Raw genomic sequence first — 21,310 nt, forward strand, 5'->3', positions numbered from 1 at the left:
TGCCTCCCCTGTGCTGGGTTCGTCAGCTGTGGCAATGACAGCACAGGAGAAGAGGGTAAAGAAACTAAAACAAAGCACAGAAGCAACGGGAGATAAACATGACCTAGTTAGACTGGCTGTCCCTAGCTCCTGCCCATCCTCAACAGGAGGGCTCGTCTGGGACCACAGAAGCTGGCCCACCATGGCAATTCCTTTCCTGCTCCCTCCCTTGACCCTTCTGCAAACAAAGGGTCAGATAAGGAGCCAGCTCAGGTCAAGACCGGTCTGACTCTGTTTCGAGCCCAGGGGAGCGGATTCGGTGCTGATTCTACAGCTCACCCATCCTGTTTGCCTTCCTGGGGCGGAGGCCGGGATGAAGAGCAGCGTGTACGTCTGGCTGGCTGGACCTAAAAACCCCAGGGCATTGGCAGGGGCAGCACCGGCAGAGCCACACACCAGCCCCAGCCAAGAGCTGGCCGGAGCCAGGAAGCATCAGCGCTTCCTGCTGTCCTGGTGTCACACTGGCTGTCAGGGATCACGGACTTTGGCTTTTGCTTCCTGCTTCCGACAGAGCCGGGGCCTGGCCCGGCACACAGCCCGTAGGGAGAGCAAGGTGAGTCACTCATTAATCAAGGAACAGGGAGGTGAATGCCCCCTGACCCCCAGGGCTCACAGGAGAATGCATGCCAAAACGAACCCCAGTGCCCATGGAAAAGGTCCACTGCTGCAGGACCCCGTTTACTCCTAGTGGGACCAAAAGAAGAGCAGGGCAGGGAAAGCTGATGGCTTTTGGCATACACTGTTTTCAGCAAGGGAGGATAATGAGGTTGCACTGCACATCACAACAGCGACCTTAATACACACCACCACTCGATTTTGTATGCAGCATCAGAGTGAGCCTCTAGAGAAGGAAAAAAAGATAAAGCCTCGTTCATCCATCCCTCTCGGTGCAGCCAGGAGAAGCTGCCTGGTTGTACAATGCTGAACATCTGCAATGATGGCCACAACCACCAGAACAGCCCATGTCCATGGGCTCCCCTCACGCCAGCACCTGGCAAAGGGGGCTCAGCTGCACCCCATGATTTCCCATCCACCTCTGATTTCCACAGGGGGCTCCTCACCCCTGGTTCAGCAGCATGCAGCCCCACCAGTTCAAGTGACTTTCATCAAGAGGAGAATTATCATCTGGTTTTGCCTTAAATTAACCTTGATCACTTAAAAGATGCAGAAAGCCTGTTTCAAACAGGCACCAGCACATGAAGTGGCACAGCCATCCACCAGCAGTGCAGACCCCAAGGATGAAACTGCACTGTTAATACTGATGACTTTGTGCCAAGCGAGTCAAGATCATGCAGGATCCAACTGCAGCCATCGCACAGTAATAGCTGCGGGTGCCAAGCCAAGGCTTGCATGCAGCACAGGCATCACCCTTCCTCCACACAGGTCCCCTGACCCAAATCTCCCATAGTTTCCAGCCCGGCAGAGCCAGTGACAGATCCAACCTCCCCGTTTGGCAGCTCTCCTGCTGGTGCCCCAGCCACAAACCCGCTCATCCTCCACCACTGACGCAGCCGCAGCCGTAGCTGACACCCAGCCACGCCAAAAATCTACTCCCACCCCAGCTCCCACATCAGAGCACGGGGCTGGACCAGAGCATGCCCGCAGCAAGGTGTTTTACACCAGCACTGGGGGCTTGGCACATCCAGACAATTAGGCACCCCCAAGCTGCTGTGCCTGGTGGGGAGGCATGGCGGGGGGAGGCAGACACCCCCCGCCCCTCCCAAACCTGCTTTGCTCAGCTGGGGAACCCCATAACCGGGGCTCTGCGGGTACGCATAGAGGCACATCCCGCCCCTTGCGGGACCTAAAGCCGGCTTAGGAGCTGTCGCAGGGGTGGGAGCCGCCGTGCCAGCAGAAGCCGGGGACGAAGCAGCCCTCGGAGGCGTTGCCATGGAGAAGGCAGCACAGCAGCATCCCACATCCCACACCCGCGGGTGGGCGCCCCCTGCCCGGCGTCCACAGGAGCGGGCACCGCCCGGGCACGGCAGCGGGGCCCCGTTCCCCCTCCCCACGCCGCTCCCTCCTCACAGGCCACACCGGGGCTGGAGGGCACGGCAGGCCCCGCGGACCGTGGACCCGGGACGCAGCGGGGAGGTTGGTGCGAGGGGCAGCGGGGGGGGGGGGGGGGGGGGGCGGGGAGGAAGACACGCCGCTGGGCCGCGCCGCTCCCCGCCCGAGGCGACCACCCCACGCAGAGCCCCGGGGCGGGGCGCGGCTCCCGGTCTCCCCGCTCCCCCGGCGGCGAGGGAAAGGCGGCATCCGCCGACTCGGGGAAGCCCTGGCCCCGCGCCCCCCGCCCCCCTCCAGGCACACTGCAGCCCCGAAGGTGGAGGAGAACGGCAACGACCCCCTCCCCCCCGCCCCAGAAAAAAGCCCCGAACCGAGAGGGAAGGGCACGGGAAGAGAGGAGAGGCGAGCGGCAGGGCCGCTGCCCGGGCGCAGCGGACTCACCCCACGGGCGCGGACGGCCGTACCTGCCGGCGCGGCGCTGCGCGGCGCGGAGCCCGCCCGGCCCCTGCCCACAATGGGCCGCGGCCGCCCCGCCCCGCCCCGCGCGGTCCGGCCGGGCCCCGGGCCCCGCCCCGCGCACTGACATCACCTCCCGCCACCACGCCCCTTCCCCGCCGCCGCCGGGAGTTGTAGTGACGGGCGGGGTGACGCCATAAGGCACGGCAGAGCCGGTGGCCCGGGACGGGGTGTGCCGCCTCCCAGCGCGGCCTCGCACGAAGGTGGAGGCGGCGCGGGTGTCCCGCCGTGTCCTGTGCTGCGGAGGGGCCGCGGGTCACCTCGGCAGGGAGGGATGCGAGCGCGGCGGGGAGGGTCCGGCTCCCACCCAGCGGGCGGCGGAGAAGCGGCTTCATCCCACGGGCTTCACGCACACGCAGGGTCGGCGTGGCTCACAGCGACACAGCCCTCCCAAAGCTGCGGCGTTGAGTTAAGGGGACCCCCTCGTGTGTGTGTCCCCCCCGGTCCCACGCAGAGCAGAGAGCAGCAGTCTGCTGTCGGGCTGGCATCCCACGCAGGGGCACGGCTGGGGTACCGGCCGTGGGTCCCGTGCAGAGGCAGGTGCTGCTTTCGGTGCAAATCGAACTCCCCATCAAGCTAACGGCCTGGAACATTGCAGCTTAAGTAAACATCTGTATTTGCTTTCTCTCCTGGGTAAGGCGTGGAGTTATTTATATCCTGTGTGAAGATTTTTTCCCCCTCGGCAACAGCTGTACGGGAAGGTCTGAAAGGCCGGGAGGGATTTACAGGGATTGCTTTGCATAGGGAGCCCCCCACAAATCGGTACAGGGACAGAGGAAGGGCCCATGGTGGGCAAGAAAAGGAAAAGCATCCTTAGGGGAGTTGGTACCAATGCATGGAACAGAACTGTAACGTGAGAACCAGGACAGGTTGTACACAGCCATCCTGCCTCCTGGGTGGCCTTCTGTACGAGGGAGGCAGAGAAGCACAGAGTCCGTGTGAGTGCTACACAGGTTAAGCACCTACAAGCCTGGTGCTGGCTGTCTCTGCCCATCTTAGCTCCATCACAGGACTTGGTCTGCAAAGTAAAACTGGAGTTGGACCTACAGAGTTTTAGCCCATCCTACACTGTTCCAGTCCCAAACCCCACACTTCAGACCAAAATCCATGTTCCAAACAAGTGGTCCATACCATCCCTGGAAGAAAATTCATTGGAGTCTCAGGAATGGTTATGCCCATTGGAGAAATGTGTTAAGACATCAGCTAGACTTTTTGTTTGTTTTGCTTTAAAGCAGGAAGGTATAGTTATATAAACAAAGCCACACTTACATAAAATGCCCAGTCCTTTTCCTACCCTCTTCTGGTCTCCTGTAGCAACGAGCTCCACTGGGCAAGTGCAACTTGCCCAGGAAAAACCTATCACTTCACTGGTTGTGAATTTCAGTCATCCCAATTCCCTGTTACTGGGCTGGCTTCACCTCTAAGCTTTTTCATATCACACTTCACAGCCCAGCCTTTGGCAAGCAAGTACAGGCCCCTGAGCTGCCATCCTAAGAATACATCTTTCAGCTGGGAATCCATCCTGCACCTTCCTGGAAAGTAGTCAATGTTCTGAAAACTGAAATTACCCCTTTGAAAACATCAACACCATGGCTAAGGAATCATAGAACCATAGAACCATGGAATGGTGTGGGATGGAAGGGATCTTAAAGATCAACAAGCTCCAACCCCCCTGTCAGGGGCAGGGACAGCTCTCACTAGACCAGGCTGCTCAAGGCTCCATCCAACCTGGCCCTGAACACCTCCAAGAAGGGGGCAGCCACTACCTCCCTGGGCAGCCTGTGCCAGCGCCTCACCACCTTTGTAGTGAAGAATTTTTTTCTAATATCCAATCTAAATCTACCCCCTCCCAATTTAAAACCATTCCCCCTTGTCCTATCACTCCACGCCCTTCTAAAAAGTCCCTCCCCAGCTTTTCTGTACCCCTTCAGGTGGCCGCAAGGCCGCTATAAGCTCTCCCCAGAGCCTTCTCTTTTCCAGGCTGAACAACCCCAACTCTTTCAGCCTGACTTAGCCATTGTCCAGAAGCATGAGAAGATGCAAACTGCTGAGATTCCCCAGAACCTGTCTCTGTGTCCATGTCAGCCCACAGGAAGCAATGCAGTACTGTTACTCATGTTCTAACGTGACGTGGATCACAAAGTGTCCTACCAGGTCCATGCTGGGCCTTGGGAAATTCCCAGTGCTGGGACACTTTTTTGCAGAGGAGGCTTCAGCTCAAGCTGAAGTACCAGAAAAAGGGCTCACAGATCATACTGGCTAAAAGAATTAATTACAAATTGCCACAGCCAGCTGGGGTTTTTTTTGCACAGGGATACTGCAGGAACCCAAGGTGCAAATGGCAATGTACTCATCATAGTGTGGAGGTGCTGTCCTAACATTACCTTGGTGTTGCTGCAATGGGAGGAAGCAATCACAGCGGCAGTTTGGGGGTAAAAGGTGTCAAGGGTGGGTTAGTGGGAGCTGTAAACCCCGTGGTGGTGCTGTGAAACTGGTGGGACATGAAGGTAAACATAGCTTTAAATGTACCAGGGGGAAGCCAGCACAGCTTTTGGCAAGAGAAATGATAACAGAAAATCTACTGCAGTCCTTGTATGGAGCCAAAGATTTGGCAGACAATGGAGACCTAATGTTTATAACAGATATAGATTTCTTAAAGGCTCTGACCAAATCCTTCATCAAAGGCTCCTGAGGAGAGTAAGGAACCATGAAAAATTAAGTGGTTTAAAGATAGAAACCACAAAGGCCAGACAGGGATGGTCAGCCCCTGCAGTGAAGGCATGCCCAGGGGAGTTTGGTGGAGCATCCTGTGAATGGTCTGTGCTGCTCAGCATCTTCATCAATGATATGGAAGTGGGGGTGGGTGAGGAGGTGGTGATGTTTGCCAGTGACACTGAGCTTCTCAGAAAGGCTGATGATAGAAAACTGCAGAAGGACCTGAGGACACTTGGTGATAAAATGTCAGATGAAATTCAGTGGAGGTAAATGAAAATGATGTCAGAGGAATTTCATGCACACAGAGATGGGCTCTGAACTGACCATTACCCCACAGGAGTAGAATCCTGGAGTTATAACAGGCAATTTAATGAAAGCACCAACTCATTGCTGAGAAGCAGTCAAGAAAGGAAATAGGTAGGAGTTAAGGAGGAAAGAGAAAAAAATACTGTATAAATTCCTGGTCTGCTCCCCTGTTGAATACTGTACACAGTTCTGCTCTCTGTTCTCACCAAAGAACTAATGATCAAAGATATGGAGCACTTTTCACCTAGGTAACTGGCCAGGCTAGGACTATGCATGACAGTATTTCTACACAAGCCTCAGGCTCAAGAAGTCCTGGGGCTGCAGGTTTGGAGGGTTTATAGGAAAATATCACTGCACACGTCTCATAGCCTTGGCTTATCACTCACTGTTGGCTATGGGAGAGAGAGGATGCCAAGCAGGATGGTCCCCACATCCAACCCCAGGACAGCTTTTCTTACACTCTTGCATCCATCTTTTCTCCTCCAACAACTGTCCTTTGCACTCCCCTCCTCAAGGACATTTGTCAACCACGTAGTGATGGTTTGATCTGGAGGCTCCCAGCCTGGGCAAGCAGCTGCACAACGGTTGGCATCTGGAAGTGAATCTTCCTCCTGGAAAAGGCTCAGCCGTTTTCTTGTAATTGCCTCCTTGGAGCTTGTTTGGAGGCTGCTTATCAAGTCCTATTGTGTTGCTTTTCTGCTTGTTTTTCCAACAGCCGCCTATTAAATTAAGTTCCTATATTGAGACTGGAAAGCTCGATAACCAGCTGCCCAGAGCCTCTGTGGCTAAGTAGGGCACATGCAATAGTTATTCTGTAAGACAAATGAGCATCCAGCCCTGAGAAGGGGAGAATATGGGTACCAAGCCTGCCTGGACAATAATCCCTATTATTACTAATGCCTTGTAACAGGAGGTTTTTGATAGGGTTTGTTCACTGTATGCAAAACTAAACCAGGACTTTCTCTGAGTTAAGGGAAGGAAAATGGGTTTCTTGTTCTAAATCTGTAAGAATATACTTGGTATTGTTTGCTATTAGTGGCTCTGAGCTCAATCTATGTGAGATCAATACTGTCATATCCCCTGGGGAGACTTTTTATGCGTCTGTTCCAGTGAAACTTAAGAGGACACTCTTGATTCAGCTGAGAGTAATGGAATATGGAACCCATCCCCTAACAAAAATTAAATAAAATTGATTTTGGAAGAAAAAAGCCCACTCCTTTTGAGGTTACAGTCTTTCATGCTGCACAGATGATCTGCTCAGCAGAAAAATGGGCCCTGGCTTTTATTTAATTGTTGTTTTGGTCTAAGATGAAGACTCGGCCGCCAAATGAGCAAAACCACACTCTGAGCTGCTACCACCATCCTGCTCCACTGGAGCTTACGGGAAGATTTCCATCAGCTGCAATCAAGGCTGGGCTTAGTTCAAAGACAGGAGACAGCGTTAGGCTTTTTGCTCTTCCTTTGATAGGAGGCTTTTAGAGCATGTAGAGGACCTTTTGCGGCCCAATGTCTGAGCTGGGAGGTTCTGCTTGAAAACAAACCACACCCTAGGCCAGCATTATCTCTAACAACACCGAGCCCAATCTCACCCCAGGACTGACATCAGCTCCCAGCAACTGGCAGGGGGAGGCGAAGCTTCGGCATAATGTTTCAGAGCCTCCAAAGGGAAAAATAAATGCATTCCCAAGGCAGGACTCAGCCGTGCCTGTGCTGGCTGGGAGAGTTAGCAGAAACTCAGTGGATTTAGGCCCTGATTCTGCAAAGTCCTTAAGCTTGTAAGGAATTTGTAATTTGCTTGTAAGCAAATTCCCGTTCGCTTCAGTGGTGTTTAATCACATACATGTAAGTGCTTTATGGTGTACAAGGGAGTTGTACCTTGGCTGAGATGGGGATATTCAACACAAGCAACTGACTTCTTTTCCAACGTGTTCAGGGAAGGGTAAAATGAAAGAAATAACTGGAGAGCAGACTGTGAGACTTCTTGCAAACAGCTACTGCCTCTAGTTGAGGTCTTCCTGCAGTCCTTCCCTGTCAAAGCCCACTCTCTGCTGAGACATATTGGGAGAGTACAACCTCTGCCTACTGCGTCCTCTACCCAAACTGCCATGCCCTGCAGGGAATGGATGATTTGGACAAGTGGCAGTGAGATATAAAGCACCTGTGGGCGTGCTGAGGGTGCAGGAAGCCATTAATAATCTCAGTGCCTTGGCCAGGGTCTTTCCCCCTGCACCTCTCTGTGGCTCCTGCAGTTACCTGCCAGAAGCACCTCGAGCTTCCCTTGCCATCCATCCTCCCGGCTGTCTCCTGCGAGATGTTGTGCATGTGGCTGTGCCCTCATTCCAGGCTTGTGCCTGGAATGTCTTCAGCAGGCTCCTGCCACACAGCTCCTGACTGCTTTGTGAAGCCAAAGATGATTCCTCCTCCCCAGATCCTCCTGCCAGTCAAGCTTCACTTGCAGCCTTGTGCCAGCATCAGATACTGATGGGGTAAATGTGCTGCTCAGGATGGGTCAAGGACACACTCTCTTCCCCCCCCAGACTCCTCAACCCTGCTAGAAAACAAGCCATTCCTCATGGGGGTTCTGTAACTTTGCCCACATCTTTTTTTCTTCCCCCTATTCCTGGAGATGACTTTCCTTGCACTGAATTGCTATTGAAGGTACCAAGCAAAAAAACCCCACGTTTCAAGCACAATGGAACAAATTGTCAATGGATGAAAGTTCAGTCCCCCCTTATCTTCCTCACATCCTGGGTTATTTATCTCTGGAGAGCAGAGAAAAAGGTAACATAAGGGATAGTGACCAGGGAAGAGGTGAAGCAGAAGGAAGAGAAGGGAAGGGGTGGGAGAGAGGTGTAAAATAAGTGCCTCTCTCTTGAGCCCAGAGACCATCGCAGATTTACACCAGCTGTTGCTCAGGCTGTCAGAGAAGGGTTTAACAGGGATGCATGCATACACAGCCTACAGGGAGAGCTGCTTTTATTTGTTTACATCTAGCAGGGGTTGAATTTATTGCCTTTGCAAAGGGACCAGCAAAAAGCCAGGGCATCTCTTAAATCCCAGTTAAAACCTCAGATAAAGGCTTTGCAGGAAGTGCAAATGGGGAGGTGGAAGTGGCCTGGCCAGATGTTGGCTCTGTTGCTTGGGGGAGTGAGCTACAAACCTACCTCACCATTGCTGCCAGGGAGCCAAGCCAGGCTGTTGCCTTATCAGTAGAGAGATGGTCTTTTGCTCCAGAGCTGTAGCAGAGAGAGTGAGGAAGTGCCAAGTCACCTTAGGCTCATGCTGAGCCTCCATCCTCTTAAGGGAGTATAAAACAGTTAACCTCCAGGTCACCAGGTGGGTCCCAGCCCAGCTCCAACATGCATTAGGGAGAAGAGCTTATCCGATGGGAATTAGGAGCCCTCATCAAGGGCCTAACTGCATTTGAAATATCTTAATCCCCCTGAGTTTTGATACGATTCAGTCTTCTAAGCACCTACCTTACTTTCGCAAGATGTCTAAGCCAATTCTTGGCACCCTTTGTCCCTCCTGACTCAGCCAAGGTCACACGTGGACACTGTGGTCGACCTGGGAACTCCTCCCAGATACCCCGAGTCCTGGCTGAGCACACTCAGTCACAAGCTGGTCTCTGTCCTGCTCGCTATTTTGGTCACCCTGATTTGTCCTGCATCATTAAATTTTTACAGTGCCTGACTCCAGATGACTTCAAGTTGGTGCCTCCTGTCTCCAGTAAGTGCAGAGCTAAGAGGTTTTGTTCCTCCCAGCACAAGGACTGGAATGTGAAGACTCAGCACCTAGCACAGGCAGGGAAATTTCTCCCATCCCTGATGACTGGTTAACTGGATGTAGATGCTCCCAGTACCTTTCAAAGCATCAGTTATGGTCAGCAAAGCAGCGGGTCCTGTCACATCCCCTGTTGTGAGACTGCAGGGCAGGTGTCCTATGGGACTGGAGCAAGCACCAGACTGCTTCAGCCTCCCTGCTCCATCCCTAGGCACTTCTGGGGTGACATCAGCACCCCGAGATCATTCCTCTTTGCTGGGTAAATTTGCTTATGGGTTTTCCATGGGAGGCTTCTGCTTGCTTTCTGGTTGCAGTTTCTCTGCTGGGAGGACTGTCACAAGCTCACATGCCCTTTTGCACCATATCCAGGTGCTGCTCCACCCCAGGTTCTCTGCACTGCTGTGGCTTCATCAGCTCATCAGAGCCACTGTGCTGGGAGTGGTGTTTGCAATGGGAAAGGAGGGGTATTGCAGCTACCTCTGGCTGCTCCAGGCTGTACTCGCAGGAATAGCCCTACTGGGAAGTTTTCCTGTCTGGGCATGAGGTTGGACACTGCAGAGCAGCTTTCCTCTTTCCTCTGCTCAGCCTTTTCCCCGATTGCCCCAGCGCACAAACCTCTCCTCCTCCTCCTCCTCCACCTGCCTTGCAATAATTTTAGGTCCCTGCGAAGCCATTGGCCAATATCCTGGCAGGATGGATGTCCTCAGTATCTAAAAGTTGTCCATGGCTGGTGCTGCTTGGAGGTCTCAACTGAGATTGCAGCCTTGGGAGAGGACCACTTCCCTGTCACAGAAGAAGCCCCTGGGAGAGCAGGGGTGAGGGGCTCTGCAGTGCAGCAGGGAGGCTGGGGGAGATAGGAGATGTAGTGACACCAGTCTCCTTGCGCTACCTGCCCCAGGGAGCTGGATGGTCTGTGGCCATGCCCTCCCTGCCCTGAATTACTGGTGACACAAGGATGTTGCCAAACTGGCATGGGAAATCATGGTCACACCAACAGCACCGGGGGACCTCCCCAGTTGCAACCTCCTTAGTCACAGCTGATTACTAACCCCATTCTTATATTTTCCACGGGGGTGGCATGAGTAAGAGGTGACTCGTAGGGCTGGTTGTTGCCTCCAGAACCCCTTAAGGAGAGAAATGCTGATGGGATTCTCAGGCTGTTTCAGTTTCAGGCCAAATCAGGGGAGCCGAACGGCTGCGCTAGAAGCGGGATCCTGACTCAGGCACAGGACAGAGCCAGCCCAGGGAAGCCAGGATGGACAGGGCTGCCCCAAACTTTTTCCCAGGAGGTGTCACTAGGGATGGGCATGCATAGCTCAGCCTTTCCCACCATCTCTGAAACAACTCAGTGCCTCCAGAGATTATATTCAGGACACAGACTTATCTTGGAGAAGAGTCCCCAGCTGCTGCAGGAAGCCTGGGCTGTTCCTGGTTCTCCCTCTTTTGACCCATGATGAGTTAGTTGGTGATGAGATCAGCTCTTGGGAGCGGTTTTACACCTCCCAGATACCTGACTTATGTGTAGGGGACAACACAAATGATGAGCATAGACTACAGGTTTCAGGACCCAAATACACACCAAACCTCACACGTCTGCTGCAGCTCCCAGCCGTGGGGACTGCAGCAGCCCCCGGCTCCTGGCTCCAGCCACCCTGCCGTGCAGCCGGTGGGAGATGGCAGTCCCCCAGCTCTCTCCAGGGCTGCAGTCAGGGGTTTGCCCCCAGACCCCGGAGCGATTCCTCTCCCTGTGCAGACCTGGGAAGGGGAGGAAGGGGGAGGAATAACTTTCCCACTTAGGCAGAGGCATGGGAACTAAACTTCCCTCCCCCCGGCACCGACTGCCGAGGCAGTGGGAACGTGAGCTCAGCCCCTAGGCGACTTAATGGGCTTTTAAAAAAACCCTTTGTATTGGATCCATTCTTCTTCCCAAAGCTTGCTGGCTCGGCTCCAAGGGGAAACCTTTGATTCTGCAAAAACACCACAATTATCATCCACAGCGTCTCAGCTATTGGGCTCACCCTCCCTCTCCCAAAGATCAGCAGGGATGCCGGGAGAGGTGCTTAAATCATTTCATCCCCAGAAAGCCTTGGGCTTGTAATAGCTTCCCTGTTACTCCCTGAGAAAAAGCCACCTCTCTCCCAGCAGCTTGGCTCCGTTTGTCTCCCAGCGGTTCCGTGGCTGGCGGAGGCTGGGCAGGCGCTGCTGCGGAAACCAGCCCATCGGACCCGGGGCCCGGGCCTGCAGTGAGTTATGAGCCTGCAAGAATCTCACCGGGGACTTATCTCCCCCCCAAACCACCTCCTCCCTGCTTTTTATTGCTGTGCAGATAGGGACTCGGGATAGAGCTCTCCTGGGTATGGCAGCAAGCTCGGTCTGTTTGACAATTGCAAATATTTTTCTCCCAACATTGCCCAGCCTGCCCTTCCCAGCACCACTACCACCTCCCAGCACCACCACCACCTCCCAGCACCCAGCGGCTCAGCTCGGCCTGAAGGACCCAAAAGCAAAAGCTTGCCAAACACAGCACCCGCTCCCAGACCTTTATCCCTTGCTCTTGACTCTCCTAATCTCCCCCCTCCTCCTCAAGGTAGGTTTTTATTACTTTTAAATTGCTGCTGGTTGGTTTTGGGGTTGTTTTTTTTTCCCCTGTAGTATTTATATTTTCTTCAGATTATACAAATCCTGCCCTTTTGCAGTGCTCTCCAGTCCAAGGCTGGGATTGTTGAAGGGGATTTAGGAGAGTTAGGTGCTCCACTTCCAAGAGGAGCCCAGCACTTCTCTCCTTCTTGAAATCCCCTTTAAAACAGGTCATCAGTATTTTTCTGCAGCTGTTTCTCTTAGCAGTCTAAATAAAGCTTTCAAGTTACAACTCACTGATGTGAGGCCAGATTCAGAGGCTGTCAGTTCCTCTGTGCACCCTCAACTTGTTGTTCTCTTTTATTTTGGGATGGCTGCTTGCTTCTGGGGCCTGCTGGAAAAGCTGTGCATTTGGCAGCCCCTTCCTGCCATGTTCTCCTGTTTCCCATGACAGCACAAATTCACAGCATTGTGAAATCCAGGCTGTGCAACTCTCTTGCACTGTGCCTGCCATTCTGCACAGGAAAGGGGTTTTGCAGGCAGGAATTCACTCTGACCGCTGGATCTCCCTCCCTTTGGCATGGCAGGAGCCCCAGGGAAAGGTGTGCTTCACTCCAGCTAAGCAGCCAAGGCTAGTGTCCTGCTCAAGCTGCAGTTGCAGCCCTCACAGCCCTGGGGACACAGATGGAATTTCTTCGCCATGGAAATTGATTACATGGGGAAGGCTGATCCCCTTTTGTGACGCACAGCTACTGCTATGTGGGTCCAGCAGAGGCTGAAAAGGGGGCTGAAATGATGTGGTGTCCCCTTCTCTTCCCCGTTTCCATCCTCCTTCCATGTGCTTGCCCCAGCTACGTGCCACTCGCTTGGTCATGCTGGTGTAGCCAAGCCAGCCCGTTCCCCAGGCCAGCCCATGATGAAGGTGATGGGAGTGCAGGAGACTGAGCTAGCTCAGCAGAAATGTGGACCCACAGCTTAGGGACCAACACAGCTCACCCCAGAAATCTATAGGCAACTAACAGGCTGAAAACAGAAATCCACTCCTATCCTTTATCAAAACCACTGCCACTTACTTAGGATGCTCCAGGCATGATTCAACACTCATTATCTTCATTGTGCTGGAGATTAGGCTGCAATCTTTCCAGATAATAGCTTTATTAGCTCTGTATTATTCTTTCTACATTATTTATTTACACAAAAGTCCAGAACACTGAAAGCTTTCACTGGGAGAGTGAGATCAGCTCAGTGGATGGCATTTTATGCCCTGTTTTTTACATTAGCAAAGATCCTGTGTAGAAGGTTCTATCCCAGGCCAAATGCCCTCTTGCCAATGAGGTCTCTGGCTCAAGGAAGCTGTACCTGTTATGGACACCCCACAGATACTAATAGTGAGGGAAGGTCATTTCCTAGGGCTTCAGGACAGACAATGGGCTGTTGTGTCCCTTTACCTGCTGTGCCAGGCAAATGGCTCTGCTTGGGCTGCTCCTGGCCAACAGGCAACCAACACCCATGGTGCAGCTCACCAGGGGCTCTTTCTTGAGAGCATGACCTGTCTACCTCCAGCCATGCATCCTTCTCTGGCACAGGTGAGCACCAACTCCCTTTTGGCTGGGACAAGCTTGCACTCTACCCCATCTCTCCTGAAGCAAGGCCTGGAAAATAAATTAGACTCCACTAATTACTGATTTCATGGTACTCACCCCAGTCCCCTTCTCTCCTGGAAGAGGGATTCCCATTCAGGGAGGGAACACTTGTGATGTACCCATGACACAGGTGCTTGCAGCCCCCCCAGCAAACCTGGCAGATGCTGTGGGCTAGCTTTGATGTGTATTTCTTTGCTATTCATAACTCTCTATCCTGGAAGGGTTGGGACTGGAGGCTGCATATAAAAGCTGCTGTTGTTTTGATTGGGCTTCCATCCATCTGTTTAAAACACGAATGCCCTGAGCGATTCTGCTGATGGGAAATGGAGGTGAAGAGGCTCCTCTGGATGTGCTCAGAAATGGTCTCTGCATCTAGAACTCCTTTCAGAGATGTTTAACATCATCCATCTTTCAAGCCTCCCAAAGCACTGCCATGTCTCCAGAGCTTGGTAGAAACACTCGGCTTCAGAGGTGGGAAGAAAGAGAGCAACAGGTGGCACAGTTACCAAATCCCTGGTGTCAAGAGGTGCATTGTAGCTGCATGGAAATGCCCTGGCAGAGGAACAAGGGATTTGGGAGATGCACCTCTCCCCTGCCCAGCCCAGGGGCAGCCTGCCAGCCCCAGAGCTGGTGCAGAAACACTGCCCACTGTTCTGCACACACAGGGATGAAGCTCCAGTGGAGCTACAATAGAGAGTGTGCTCGTTTGTCTTTGCTTGCTGTCTGTACGCTGTATCAACCAGAGGTGCCTGGAAGCAAGCTCTGGATAGTATTTCCTGGACTGTTCCTCTTCAGAAGCCCAGCTCCAACTTTCTAGAGCTGCCAGCAATGCACTGCCCCAGCACTGCCTCTAACTGACGATCTAGTCAGCCAAGAAGGTACAAAGTGTCTGGTACCTCCTTTTCAACCACAGGAGGGGAGTCACCATCCCTCTACCCACTTGCCTGTATCCCATCTCAGGTTCTGCTACCCAGGATCCAGCTGCTACTGCCCAGCCCAACTCCATCTGCTGTTCTCTGCCATACCCGTCTCCTTTGCCATCAGGACATTCCATCCCTGGGTGCAAATGTCCAGGGAGGCAGCTAAAAAAGAGAGTCCTGGTCCCCCTTATGCCTCCTGCAGCTACAGGTCACGGGACTCGGACTGCAACCGGATGACTTGCCCAAGACCAGAGAGTAGATCAGTGTCAGAGGAGGGACATAGCCATCTCTCCCCATGCTGTGCATCCCCCAGCCTTGTTCTGGGCACACACACCAGGCATTCAGCTTACCACATCTTTGCTGTCCATGGCAGGGGCTGCCAGGGAATTACCAGATGTTCTTGTGGCTCTGTGGAGAAGCCCAGGAGTCTAAGGGAAGGGTTACTGATTGTATTTTGGCCCTGGGGAGCTGTATTGGACAAACTGCTGTATAATTGCTGTGCAATCCAGCCTGCAGAACAGCATTGTAATATTTTTCTGTTATCATAGCACAGCTTTGGAGGCTCTTATTTGATCTCCTTTATCCTTGTGAATGTGTCCAAGAACGCAGCAGCGTCTCCCTGCAGAATAGCTCCTATTGTTCCCTTTGTTCATGAATCTGGGCTGTTCCTCAGCCTCCTCTCTCCCTTCCTGCAAAAAGACAAACTCGGCGTGGTCAGAAAGTATCTTTTCAGCTTAATCTAAAATAGGAGGTCAGCCATGAAAAAGGCAGAGGCCATATTGTCCTGAATATGACTTTTCTGTGATCCAGAGAGGAGTGTAGTGAAAGGTGAGCTCACAGGGTGGCCTAGCTGCATTTAACTTCGACCAGGATCTCCTCACCCATCCCTGCTGCAAGCTGCTCTGACCTAATGCTGGACGTAGATGGCATTGGTTTGGGTATTCTGGCTGATGTACCTGCTCCTCCCGAAGCTCTGACCCTTTATGTTTGAATAAATCCACAATAACACAGTAAATCAGCTTGGAAGAGAAACAAAGAATCTGAGGGACATGAGAAGTATAGCTCTGCATTTCAATTTTGTTCCTGCTTTTTCTGACACAAAAGCTTTGATATGCCTTCATGCTGAAGACAGGCAGGAATCAACTTAGATTTTAAAAGTATTTAACTCAGAGATAGGGTTGTTTTTGGGGTTTTTTTTGGTGAGGATGGAGCTGAATTCAGTGCTTTTCAGAACCAGGCCTCCAGCTTTGCAAAAAAAAAAAAAATCCCTAATTTCTAGATCAACCTTTTCCACTTCTCTTTTTGGACAGGTTTGCAGCAGTTTATCCTAACACAATCTGCACAATCTTTACACCCTGCTGAGTGCACCATTTCAAAACAAAGCTCACCTCCCTCTGAAAACCCACCTTCTCTTAATCTACTTCACAAAGAGCCTGTAGGAAGACATCAAATTATACAAATGAGAACTTTGGCACAGCTGGGTTAGAGTAGGCTGAATTAGTCATCAAAGTTGCAGCTGGAGGTTGTTCATCTGTTGGTGACTTCCAAGCAAATTATTTTTATTTTCTGTTTACAAAATAAGAGAATGAGGTTGTTGGTTAGGCCTGGAGGTGCATTGCATCACCAGAGGTGGTAAAACAAAGATGATGGTGGTGTGGTGCTTCAGTAAACCCGAGTCATCACTTCTAGGAGGAGCAGGATTGAAGGATGGAGCAAAAAGGCTGGGCAGGTACTAGAGCCACTTGCTGCCATGGGGCTGCTGGCAGTGGCCAGCACCTGCTGAAAGCCCTGATCCTGCACTTTGCAATGCTCTGGCATGCACCACTGGTTGGAAATTGCTGGCTCAAGGCTGGATGCATGCCCTGGCTTCCCCATCTGCCTCGCTGAGAATTGCTCTTTAGGCTGAGCTTGTGTGTGGGCTGGAGGTCAAACATTATTTATTTAATTTTATTCTTTTTAAGGTCTTGTTACTTATTTGTACCGAATTAAGCAGAGGAAATCATTTACTGCTGTTCAAGTCTCATGGATATGTACTGCTGTTCATCTCAGACTTCACAAATAGTAAATTAAGCTTCTCCAAATCATAAGGCTTTTCTTGTTGTTTGGTAACACAAGTCTTTGTTGGGGTTTTATACTTTCAGGCATGTCTTGGCTTTTTTTTTTCTTGTACATGTAGCAGCAGAAACAATCCCCTCTGCGAAAGTTAAAACCTATAACACAATTACCTGACTTCAGAAACAGGAATTTAGAAAAACACCCACTTCCTGAAGACCCAAATTAAATCCCTGGACATGAGCAGTATAGGAAGAAATCATTTCAGTTCCCAGGGACCAAGCTGACCTGATCTCATTGCTCTGAGGAGAGGACTCGTTGATACTGCTATTGCTGGGCACTCATTATTTGATCCACAGGCTGAGGAGGAAAAAAACCCAAAAGAGCAGCTGATTTTCAACACAGCATCTCCCCTTGCCTCATGCAAAGCCCTTCCCTGCAGTGCAGAAAGCAGCAAAACCCTCCCAACCTGGCACTTCTATTTTCAAGCAACGTCAAAGTGAACTACACCCCAGAGGAACGTGGTTTGCACGTTTGGCACCCAATTTTCATGCACTTGCCTGCCAGTGAGGAAGAGCCAGTGCTGCATTCCCCAAACTGGTTGCTGGAATGGGAGTACTGAGGTGAGCAAACGCCTCAGTGGAGGGATGAAGGAGCAAATAACCCCAGCTGGCCAAGCCCTAAGTGTCTCTTTCATATGCTCAGTTCACAAAGCAAAAGCAAAGAGAAATCCTCCTTTCCTGTGCCTCCTACCTCCCCGAATCCCTTCTCATTAAGGAAAGAAAAGGTCAGTATTGATGGTGGTGAAATGAAGCACAAGGACCGAAATGCCTCCTGTGCCTGGTTTGGGGTGCTGAAAGAGCCGAGCGTGAAACAATGTTTTCCAGAGCTGTATGGGCTGGAGGTGACTGGTTTGGCTTGGCAGTGTGTGAAGGAGGAGCCTGATTCCAGGAAGCAATTTTCAACAGGGCCCTTAGGAAGCTAGAGGAGAAAAAAAAGCAAAAAAGCACCTGTGAGTGGGTCATAGCTAGGCCTCCCCAGACAGAAGTTGGAAAAGTGTCTGGCAATTTGGGAAGTTCAGTAAGTGGTGGACATCCCCCTCCAGGAGGACGTTGAAGAAATCGAGGCTCTCCACACCAGAGTCCTTGGCAAGACTTCCCTGGCTCAACCCAGAGCACCTGCTTCCCTCCCTGCAGCATCTGTTTGACAATCTACCCATGCATCAGAGCCCCAACCTGGGCTCGTGTCTTCCATAGCATGACCATGTCTTCTCAAATGCTCCATGAGGAGATGGTGTTTCCTGCCCCATGACTTTACCCACCCACCTCATCTCTCTGCAACTGTCTGCCAGCTCTGCTCTACTTAGCACATCACAGTTTCTTTGCTTCATCTCCAGGCACTTGCTGTCCTGGCCAAGCATAGATCTGGTGAATGGTAACAATCTTGCACCACTTTCATTCCACTGCCCTCCTGTTTTCTGATGTGCTTCCCTCACACTTCTCATTAACATCTTCTTAATTCTTCTTTGAGATCTGCAGTGATGGCTGCAGAGATCGCAGCTCGTAGTAGCACCCCAAGATATTTAGGCTGTACCCTCACAGAGAGTAGACTCCCTCCTGTCCTTGTGCTTTTCTATCTGTCCATCTCCATCCACCACTGCTCCCTGCTCTTAAACCCTATGTGCCCTGTATGGAAGGTGATGCCCCTTAGGTCTGTGTGTATCTGTGTCTTATGATGCTGGCTTGGGTGCAAAGAGGAGTCCCTTGGGCTTTGTTCAGTGTAAACCTCCAGGATGAGTTTGCTGACACTTTCATGCTCCTCATCTTAACCTAAACATTTTTCTCCCCATTTGGTCATTCCAGGCTTCACCATTTCAGTTGGGCCAGCTGCTTTTAGCTGCTGTGAGTTCGATGCTGATCTGTGTCCACACGATTTGCTTTTTACTTGGGTGCATTGTGAGGGAGATTGCGTGTACCTGGGTGAAAAACAGGGGCAGAAAGCCCTTTGGGACCAGCCTTACAGTAGGCAGCCTGTATGCTGCAAAGTGAGCAAGGCTAGAAGGTTTAAATGTACCCAGAACTTTGTGATGAATACTGCTCTGTGACAAATAGGAATACTTTCCCTTTTCTTGCCCTGAGTTGGTATCAAACTTTGCTTTTTGACCAACTTCCCACTTGCAACCTTCAATCTGTTTCAGAAAAAGTTTCAGAAATAAGCTTTTTGAATATTTTTCTTTTAATTTAGTGAAAACAAACATAATTACCATACTCCCCAAATACTCCTTTCTGGTGTACCAGCAATGCAAGACATTTACCTCGGCCCTGAGGGAAACCAAATTAAGCCCTAGTGATGAGTTACAGTGCATAACACTTCCCAAATACAATCACTCTGATTTATGACTGCTGACATGACAAAGATTTTCTTTGGTAGTGAGGAGTGATGGCTGATGTCCCTCTAAATGCTTATCATTTCTGGCAGTTTAATTGAATCCTGTTAACAGATGCAAAACATTTCTCCTGCTGGCAGTCCTCATTGGACCAGCAAACCTTGGTGGTGGCCTTGTTTCCCTGTTTTCAGGTATTTCCCTTTCAAATCAAAGGCTGAAGAAATGATCTTCCTAAAAGAAAGATGCTACAAAGGCGTGTATTACTCATGTATGTGATATTAGGACACCCTGGCAGGAGGGCAACCTCCAGTGATGAGTGGTAAGAGGGTACCCTCGGGGAGTTGCTGTGGTTTTCCACTGTGGGTTCATGTGTCCTTTTGTGCAGAGGACTTGGGCTTAAGTCCTACTCAAAGACTCAAAGTTTGAAGCTTGTCGGACCAATTGAGTAAAAACCCAGCTACCTGTGACAGCTAAGGTGTCCAGCCCTTCCTATGAGGCATTGTGGGAAGAGCTCTGAAACACAAGAGTGCTGGCAGACGGGGTGGTGGAAGCCAGGCATTTCTGGCAGACTTGCAGGCAGCTGGGACCTGTGCTGGAGATCCCACTCCCTTTGTGTGGCCTGAGTGCTGCAGGCTGGCAGCTTTTGCTCAGCACCCAAGAGAGCACCAAACCCAAGCCCACCAGAGAGAGATGGAGGGAGAAAATTCATTGCTTCAAAATTGCAATATGAAGGAAGAGGCTAAAATGTGGGAGGTGTTTTTTAACACAGTTCATAAGCAATGGATGCCTGTGGCCCAGAGTGAAAGAGGAAAGTTTCACATACAGCAGGACCTCTTGCAGCAGCTGAGCTGGGCTAGTCTCTCATCCAACTTCATGCACCAGGGTGTTATCTTTTTCTTGGGAAAACCATGGAGCTGGGTAGAATTTAAATTATACCCCAGAGAAGTTGGCTCGCTTTTCTGACAGAGGTCATAATGAGGGAGTCAGGATTCCAGTTATAGCTCAGCACAGCAGATGTAGCTGGTTTTGCAGATGATAAAAATACAGCCTTGTCACAGGAATGCTGCAGAAGTGAGGCACGTGTGTGGGTTTTGGGTTTTTGTTTTGTTTTGGGGTTTTTTTCAGAGCAGTTCTTTAACTCTTTAACACAGACGTTCCTGTTGGGAAATCAGTCTTTACAGTGTAGACAGCAGTGATGCATGGGCTGGGTGCCATCCAAGCCTGGAGCAGAACCTACTCTGTCAAATGCCCACACATCTAACTGTGGAAAGAGTTACTCTTCTCTCTTTTGGGATAGGAGTAGTTTTTCATTACCAGTGATGAATGTGATTTTATTTTGACTCTGCTCTGCATGCTTTTCAAGAGCTGCTTGCAAGGAAGGAGACAGCCACTGGAACATAGGAAGCTACACTATCTGCTCTCTTATATCATGCACCACTCAACTCTTCTGATCAGAATTCAAGGCCTCGTGCACAGAAGTAGTTATCCTCTCAAATAAGAGCAATTTATAACAGAAAGCAATCAGAGCTGACACTTTGAATATAGTACACTTTCACCACAACTTGAGCTCCTGCTTGATCTCATCTGTGTATAAGGGACCTCCTCAGGGCCCCTAGAACTCCACTGCCTACAGACACTTTCACAAAGGGGAAGAAACTGTCCTGCAAGGAGCACATCACTGCTGGAGTGAGTTTCAGCTGGGACTAACACAAATCCAGCTATGTGGGTTTGATGCCTCGCTGGTCCACAAGGCATTGTCAGTGGAGGAATGGACTGCAGGCAGAGCAGCACTGCTGTTGTCACCTTCCCTGGATGCTACAGTGAGTCCACATCGCCACATTGTGCAACAACGCCCTTGCCACTGGCAATGTAATACTGCCTAGCACTGCATTCCCTCCTGTTTGCAGAAGCAGCTCGCAGCTGTAAGAAAAACTTACTGTTCCATCTCTAATCACTGTTTACACAGGATGGTGATAAAGGAATTCCTCAACAATCACTTAATCTCTCTTTGGGCTGACACCACCATCTTTGCTCATCCCAGCTCCGAAGCAGCAACACACACAAACACACCACAGTATTTGTGGAGTAGGGAAAGGTCATAGAATCACAGAGTCACAGAGTCATAGGGGCTGGAAGGGACCTCCAGAGATCATCAGGTCCAACCCCCCTGCCAGAGCAGCTCCCCAGCTCATATTGCACAGGTCGGTGTCCAGATGGGTCTTGAATATCTCCAGAGAAGGAGACTCCACACCCCCTGGGCAGCCTGTCCCAGGGCTCCCTCACCCTCACTGGGTAAAAGTTCTTCCACATGTTGGTGTGGAACTTCCTGTGCTCCAACTTGAGGCCATTGCCCCTTGTCCTGT

The sequence above is a fragment of the Gallinula chloropus genome (genome assembly GCF_964237585.1).
Source record: "Gallinula chloropus genome assembly, chromosome: 14".
Taxonomy (NCBI): Eukaryota; Metazoa; Chordata; class Aves; order Gruiformes; family Rallidae; genus Gallinula; species Gallinula chloropus.